An 8,948-nucleotide genomic window follows, 5' to 3' on the forward strand; every position below is an offset into this window, starting at 1 on the left:
TTAGAATCCAGCATTTTAAGAAAACTGAACAGGAATGTTTGGGGTTTTATCTCAATAGGTTCTTAGCCAGATGATAAAAGATATAATCATGCTAGAAGTTATTGCTGCTTCTATTTGGTTGCTATTATTACAAAAGTTTATTAAAGGAAAAATCCACTAAGATTTATATCTGGGATCTTTATTCTGTTATTGTCACACTAAACAAAAGCAACAACTCAGGAGCTGGTTCTACTCTAGGAAACTGTGCAAGGTAAGTGCTATGAACTCCCAGAGGCGTTTGGTTGGTCTATGTCATCTAGAAGAAGCATGAACTTTTGCTGTCACTGTAAACCAGAATCAAATGCTCTAATGACATTTTAATGCTTTTCACATGTTTGGAAAGATGATCATAAATATGTATTCTCGAAGTCCCTTTTTATCAGCAAGTACAATTATTAATTCCATCAGGAAGTGATACAAGTCTATGAACTTCAGTTGATCCTCTAATCTGTTGCCTTGGTGACCTGAAAAGGGTCCCAATACTTGATTGATCTAAACGTGTCCTTATGACAATTCATCCTCAACACTTACGTTACCATTTGCTGTGTAGTCTTCGCTCCACCCACCTAAGCAGCTGATGGGGTGGGTAGTCTAGAATGCTCAGAGTGAGCCGAGTCCTAGCTGTTTGGAATAAATTGATCCATTGCAGAAGTTTGTCATCTCTTTTTTGCAAAAGTTTCACAGATAAGACATTGTAAACTGTATCTTAAAGTAGTGCTAGGCAAACTTTTACGCAACTTTTATCCTAATAAATGCAGGCTCTGATTCAGTAAGTCTGGGAATGGGCAATCCTTTCAACCTCACGACTGATACTGGTACTGCTATTTCTCACAAGAAACTCAGGGTGTTGAGAACATAAAATGTACTATTCATAGATAATTGGAGAAAGTAGGAACCATCAGATACTAAAACCAAGCACAAGCTATTTAGAATAATATCTAGTTTTGTCTCCTACTTCTGATTAAACACTCATTTCCACAATCAGCATAAAATTTAGAACTAGGAAGAAATAAGTCCAGAAGAATATCTTTGTGAAATTGACTAAGAAATTGTGTTTTTACTGAAAAGTCGCTGAGCCATGTGATTTCTTGCATAAGGAAGATATTAAATAAAACCAGTTCAAGCAAAGTTTATTATTAATTTGTGCAGTGGCAGTATCGTGGCCAATGAGGTTTGTCCAAGGTACAATTATTGCTAATTGAAAATAAATGACCATCTGTAATCTGCAGTACTTTTAGCAGCTTCCTGTGCCCAAGAACAAGTGGCAGATCTTCCTTGCAAGGTGCTGCACTTACATGTGGCGAGCAGCCCTGTGGAGAGTGACTGCCTCAATTTGTACCTGTCTGTTAGCAGTTTACCTAAGCAAGTATTAAGACTCAAGGAACAGACAGATTTCCTTAAGGCAAAGGGAATTTCTAGACATTGTGGTGAGAGAAACTTAGGTTTATCATAAAAACATCTGATTGATGTAAGTCTGAGTAAATATTAAGGGATTTCAAAAATCTAGCTTATGTTTTGGGCTATACAGAATATTTCTTGAGTTCATGTTAACTACTGTTTTCTCATATTCATATAACCTAGCCTCTTTAAATCTTATGTACAGGCAAAAAATGTCCCAGTAATCCCTTTGATCATTCTAAAACAATGAATGAATGAATCCTGCTATCCTGCAGGAGAAGAGGAGAAATGTTATTATTAATATGCAGATGTAAATGAACCTCACCTAGAAAGCACTCTATGGAACATCCTGATTGCCTGTGAGATAATAGGTGATCATGTCACATGTTCTTGCTGTTTGTTATCATCATCATTATTATTATTCCTCACTCCTTACCCTACCAGCTTCTGTGTTTTCCTGCTTCAAGGAAGGGCCAAATTGACAAATGTCTCATATGTAGCTCGACCTTCTTGCTTTCATTTCCCCAAAGCTTAGAGAAGCGGGTGGCTTTGGTAGAGGAAAAGGGCAGATGGGGTGACCCATGGGATACACAAGGCTTGGAGAGAAAGGGCCACCACATTCCCAAGTTAGCCAGGGCATAGACATCTTGGCAGGCCCCACAGTGCCCATGAAAGAGGGACTACTGTGAATATTTTATGGTGTGTAAGACTCTGGGATTCCAGTGAGGTAAATTTCCTGCCAGCCCACAGGTCTTTAATAAGATGATTTAATTAGATTATAGTGACATGAAAGGAACACTGCTTGAGCACTTAAGTGTATTTACAAAGTGATACATGCTAGTTTTGATGTGTTCAGTCCAGGCATAAGACTGGAGTTATAGGGTCTACCCTATAACTATACCTAGAAAATTCTTCAAATGGAGACTTTAAAAACACAAAATTAAAGTGTAGGGAGTGATTGAACCACAGCTGAGCTTGAGGCCCTCAAGCTCCTTAAGACTCAGCAAAGGGAGTCCCAAGGATGTGGAATGCTGGAGGCAGACTGTGTAAACAAGCTGACCTCTAGCTCAGTAGCATATCAACAGGTGTCTGGCCTTGGTGTCCTTCCTTGTTAACTGTAGTACAGATAGCTTTGAGAACGTTTTGCTTTTGGTATTCTCAGAAAAATGCTGAGACCTGGCACTGTGGACCTTATCCTGTGCTTTTTTTGTTTTTCTCTTTTTTTTTTTTTTTTTTTTTTTCATTTCTTTACTTGGCATAAATAAAGACACTGGGGCTGGGACATTGTAAATCCCTCCCCATAAGAGAGGTCAGGTCCCAGCTTTCCTTTTTGTATGTATCTATAGTGTCTTATTAATCTTCCATTGCCTCCTCTCAGACCCTGCTCCTTGAGCAGGCCACAGCATTAAAGAAGATTCACTGAAAAAAATCAGACCTCTAGGACTGATTGGAAAGTCCAGAGGTACTTGACTACAAGGTGAGGCAGCGCAAAGGCAGAGTCTATCGTGGAACTAGGATGGACACTGTCCTCTGCACTGAGGGATCAGTCTGGGGACAAAAGGGAGACTCCGGATTGAGTCTGGATTTATGTGTTTGCATCATCACTCAAGCTTAACTAACCACAGTAGTTGTAGGAACTAAGCTGAATTTGTTTCTTGCTCATTTTGCTTTCTCTAGCAAAAGCTGCCATGCCAACAGATTTCATGATGCATAACTACAAGAGTTCATAGCTGCCTTTAAGAAAATCACTGTCAAATGATTTCTTTAGAATGCTAGTAGCCTGCTGTATTTATTCTGGAGGAAAAGTTGAATTGTTTAGCTCTACAGCATTCTGACCTGGGCTGCTTTGTTCTGTTAGAGATGAGGGTAGAGAGCCTCCATAAATTGGGCTGTTCATTGAAGGTCTTTTACTTCAATCCATTGTCACGTGGACTGCCAAGATATTCCCCACTTTTCTGCTGAATGCATCTTTCAATGTATACTGCAATGTCTAGTAATTCTAAGCAAAGTTTATGCCCTGTAAGTAACTAAAGACAAACTGAAAATCACACTGACAGATAATTAATATTTAAACACAAAAATCCACTTCATAATGGATAATTGCATCTCATATTTGGTCCCATTTAGGCCTAATTCAATAATTTAAACTATGCACATACACCGTGCTTCATTAGATACTGTAATTTGTTCTCAAAGAACATCATGGGTTTAGTTATATAATATATATTATTATTAAATATCTTCTCATAAGCATCAGTATCTTTAAAAGTGAAATCTTATTTAGTCAGAAAACTCACTATTACCAAAAGAGCCACAAATATGTGAGGGCTTAGTCATTTTGGGAAGTTTTCTGAAACAAGTACCTTAATATAAGTGAAATTGTCAGTGATATTCTAACAAATACTCCAAGAATATTCCTTCTTTATGCTTGGTAAACCTGTTGCAAGAAAACAAAGTAAAACATATCCTTATATGTCTTGTAAAGCAGAGGCAGCTTGACTTGCTAAGGCACAAAATACATCTGGGTAAATACTTATCTCAATCAATAGAACTACCCAAAAAAAACATGAAAACTGTAAAGAGGGTGCTCAAATTCACTTTCTCCCAGTCCTTTTGTGTAGGATGGTAACTTTTCTCTTACTGCCTTGACAGGAAAGTAGTTCTTAGTCAAACTAATAACTTCCAGCAAAAAGAATCTGATATTAAACCTCTATCATTATGAGTTAATTCTGATTTAAATTAAATTCATTTACCCATTTTACTGTATTATATTTGTATAATGCTATTACTATTATATCTGTATGTGTGACATTATGCACACACACAACACATGTAGTAACATAATACTATACTTGACATAATATTATGTGTACGTAACTACATACCCTAATGTATATACCATAGTAATATATCTTTTTTTATTTAAAAGGAAAAAGAGAAAAAAAGCAGAACAGAACAAAACAGTGTAAGGGTACAAGTAATTCAGAACTACAAAAAAAAAAAAAAAAACAGTAAGCTATCACCAGTTAATAGATTACATGCTATTATCTTAGAAACAGTGTTTCAGGTCACAGGATCAAAGCATACAAAGTGAACATTCAAACAGTGAGACTGCAAACAGTTGTGTTCAGTAATCCAATCAAAAATATTAATATGGTCTTCTATTTAACACACCTAAACACCCTTGCTGTTGTATCCTTTAGGGCACTTTTTTCCCCCTCTCTTTATTACAACCAAATTTACACATTTTGGGTTTTATTGCTCCCTTAGATCTTACTTTTTTTTGTAAGAGAATAAAATCAAGCATGATAAAACAAAGCTGTCAGGCAAAACCAAGGACAGACATAGCACATGATGTAAAAACAGAGTACAAGGTTATCAACAATGCTTACCATAATGCCTCTTGCTTCCTTAAGAAGAATTGTCTATCTCATTAGGTATTATAAAGTTGAACAAAACAGTAGAGAACAAGGCCAATAAAACCTAAACATTGTAAATCTTACAGAACCTCAAAAGAGGATAATAGTCAGACCAGAATGGGCATCATAGTGAATCTTATTGCCTTCAAAGTAGTTGCCTATACTCTGATACTTGATACTTTCATACAGAGCAAAATAGAGTCTAATCAGTCAAAACAAGATTACGGGGGTATTACAGGACTTCAAGTTGATAGGAAATCAAAAAATTTACTATAATATATCCTGATAGATTTTTTTATTTTTCCCCTTAGTTTAAAAAAAGAAATTTAAAATATTAAATAATTTTTTAATGAATAAGGGAGAGGACGAGATAAAAGGGGGCATAACAACATAACAATACAGGTTAAAGCATAACACTTTCAGCAACCTAGTGCTTCACCACCAAATAACCCGACTTAATAGTAATATATCACTAACATATATAGGTATACAACTTTAGAATATTTATATACAAAGAGACCAAATCTAGCAAATCTTGTAGTACTAACATAATTTAGGATAACTTTTAGTAACTTTTAGGGTTCAGTCTTCATTTTTTTTCATGAAACTTTTTTTAGCTATATACCTCAAAATATGAAACATACAAACAAAACAAAAATGAAAGCAACTACAGCATTTAAAAAATGGGGGAGGAATCAAAAGGGACAGATAGGGGCTGTTGTTACTCCTACCTGATTCACTACTTCACTGCTTGCTGCCGGGTGCTTGCCATGAACTGTTTGTCTTCTGTGATACCCATCTGATACACCACTCTGTCTTGGAGCCAGCCAACTATGAACTGAAACCTCTATAAACTGTGAGCTACAATAAACTTTTCCTCCATTAACTTTGGGTATTGGGTATTTTGTCTCTGCAATAAGAAACTGACTAAGACAAAATTTGGTACCGGAGTGGAGCCATTGGTGACCTAAACATGTGATTGAGAAACCTTTGGCTTGCTTGTGAGAACATTCCAGAAAGGTTTAGAGATGCTATCTGAAGAAGAAGTCCTGGAATGCCTTAAGCTGCACTTGATGAGACCAGAATTCAGAAGATCAGAATGCTGATAGAAATGCTACCAGTAAAAACCAGCTTCAGAAGGTTTCTGCTAGGAAGAACTGTGTTGGTTGTTGGACTCCAGATAATGTGTTGTTATGCTTTGGCAGAAAGTTTGTCTGCATTTTGCTTGTATCAAGAGACTGTCTGAGATGGAGATTAAAGGTGGTGGACTGTAATCTCATAGAAGAAAGTTTGAGACAGTTTCAAACAGAGAAGTGGTATGGTTACTATTTGAGGCTTTTAGCCAACATCAACATCAACACCAAAGTAACCAAATCATTTAAAACATTTTGAGTTTGGCCAGAAAGGTAGCTTTTGTAAAGCTGTGGACTGCAAAGACAGAGCAGAGGAGAACTTGGTTGCTGAGAAGAAACAGCACAATGTAACAAATGGCCTGAGGACATCATAAGATGAAAGACTTAGCTTTTGAGAAGACAGCCCCAGGACACAGTGTTCCAGAATGGCAGAGCCTAGAGAGTTTGTTCCTGGGATTGTCACGAGAATGCTCAGTGATCCAGGTGCTTGACCGGCCCAGCCAAGAAAGAAGGAAGCCTTGCTGCTGTTCCAGTGGACAACCAACCTTGGCATCATCCACATGGTGATGGTTTTAGGTTCGTGCAACATGGAAGAGCTTTAAGAGCACAAAACCTTCCACCTAGATTTCTGAAGAAGACCTGGGAGGCCTCAGGAGTGTGCTCCTGAGGTGGAAAGTTTGTGGAGCTGTGAGTATGAAGCTGAAGGTGCAGTGGAGACCCCAGAAGATCAGACAAGGCAGGAATGTGGATCGTCTGAGGAAAACTGCAAGGAGGGATCAGAGCCAGCCCAAAAGAGAAGCCACGAGCTCTGTAACCACTGACAGTGCAATAGGGGTGGAGCCACATAAACCCTTTGGAGCTCACACCTTGCCACAGACTGCCTTGGATGCTTCACATAGAATTCCAAGACTTAATGTTTGCCCAGCTGGACTTTGGACTTGCTTTGGTCCCATTCCTTTGTATCTCCCTGTTTGTAACTTTTGTAATAGAAATGTCTATGTTGTGCCATTGTATGTTGGAAGCATTTAACTTTGTTTTCATTTGTATAGAGGCTCACAGCTAAGAATTTGCCTTAAATCTCAGAGAAGACGTTGACTTGAATTTTTCAGCAGTGCTGAAACTGTTGAGACCTTCGCAACCTTTACAGATGGACCAAATGCCTTTTTTAAAAAGGGATGTGTATGAATCTTTTGGGGTTTAGGGGCTAAATGTTATGGTTTGTGCCTAGATGTCCCCTCAAACCCTCATGCAGCCATAGATGGGGCTTTTCAGAGGTAGCTGAATCTAGAGTATTTGATGCTGCAATGAAGGGTGTGTGACTACTAAATTAACCCACTGATTGGTTTGGCGTAGTTCTGGGTATGGATAATGGGAAGGTTCACCCTGGGTGTGACTGTCACCCACTCTAAGAGTGGGAAGGCTGGAAAGACTATAAGTAGAAAGAACTTCCATGCTTTCTGCTTTACTATTTTGCAGCTTGCTGTCTTCTATCTGCCATGGACTCTTTCTCCTCTGTGAGGCCCCTCTGCCGTATGCTACCTTACATTGGAGCTAGCTAACTGTGAATGGAAATATTTACAAACTGTGCTTTGAGAAATCTTCCCTCCATTAAATTTGGGTCTTGGATATTTTATTTCAGCAATATGAAAAATAACTATATAATAATCTTTATGTTTTTAAATTTTATAGATAAGTTGAGTGGGGGGAAAAGGGTTATCAACTTAACAGTCCAACCAGGTTTATTGATTAACCTGAGAGGGCCCTCTCTGTGTGAGCAGAACAGAGATGGTGCCTCCACCAGATTTTTAAATAGTGTTTTTTGGTGAGTTTTAAGGAAGTGCCTTGGAGAGAAGGCAGGCTTGTGATTTGCTGATGTGTCCTCTGTGATCAGCTGACACATCCTCTGGGGGACTGCTCATGACCTAAGTAAAATAAATGCTGTGATTCTCTGAAATGATGGGTGGGCTTATTTGAATAGGCAATGTCCCTGCCTGGGCTGTCATATATAACTGCATTCATGTTCCAACTTTTTCCTTCATATTTCTCTGTATTTTACATATTTTTATGCTTTTGAGAGGACCAGTTCTTAGCATTTATGACTATCTATATATTTTTGATTTTTGATTGGATTACTGTCTGTTTCCTCTCACACACTAAAATTCAGTTCTTATGTATGGGTGGTATATACTCTACCAGGTATATACTCTACTCCCCTTCTCCAAGGACTGGACCAATAGTTGTGGGACTGGTTTATTGGCCTGTGGAAAAGCAAGTCTGACCCTCATCCTTTGTCTCTGCTCTCTGTGCCAGTAGCTGTTCATTTTGTTTTCTGTCCCATTATGATGCCACATGAGCCCCTCACCAAACACAGCTGCCCAGCTTTGGACTTCCGTGCTCCAGAACTATGAGCCAAATGAAATACTTTCCCTTTATAAATTGCCTGCTCTCACATTTGCTGTTATAGAACAGAAAGCAGACTAAGATATTTCTTTACCTGTCATATTAATTAGTTCCTTTCTCCTGCTTTGCTTAAATTTGACAGCTCATTTGCAAATGTTTAGAATTTTTAAAAACAGCTTTATCTATTTATTCATGTTCAACAAGAGAAACATGTACTCTCTAATTTCCAAAACTGACTTTTGTCCTACATTATAAGTTCGGATATACTGAATTTTTATTCTTTGTTGGAAGCAAAGCTGTCTGTACCTCAAGTATCTAGGACCAGGCCACAGCTTCTCATGAGTTTGGCTCAGCCCCCTGAGAAGTGTACACAGCTCAGGGAGTTTTCTCCTGAGATAATATAGACAGCTCCTCTCTTGTTCCCTGTGTAACTACCAAGGTGTGATGTTTTGTTAAAGATTAGATGTTCTTCCTGTTCTGGATTTTACCTTCCACTTAAATTCTCTGTAAACAGCCTCCTATGCTGATTGTGTATGTGAAGGCACTGCAGTCACCCGGC

General features: G+C 38.2%; 1 pseudogene; it reads left to right on the forward strand.

Moving 5' to 3' along the window:
* The first annotated feature begins 1,176 nt into the window (after positions 1-1,176).
* On the forward strand, positions 1,177-1,330 carry LOC111756109 (U4 spliceosomal RNA; annotated as a pseudogene).
* The last annotated feature ends 7,618 nt before the right edge of the window (positions 1,331-8,948 follow it).

This window comes from Cavia porcellus, unplaced genomic scaffold (assembly GCF_034190915.1).
Source record: "Cavia porcellus strain 051 isolate PalLab524CR breed Dunkin Hartley unplaced genomic scaffold, mCavPor4.1 scaffold_30, whole genome shotgun sequence".
In the NCBI taxonomy this organism is placed as follows: Eukaryota; Metazoa; Chordata; class Mammalia; order Rodentia; family Caviidae; genus Cavia; species Cavia porcellus.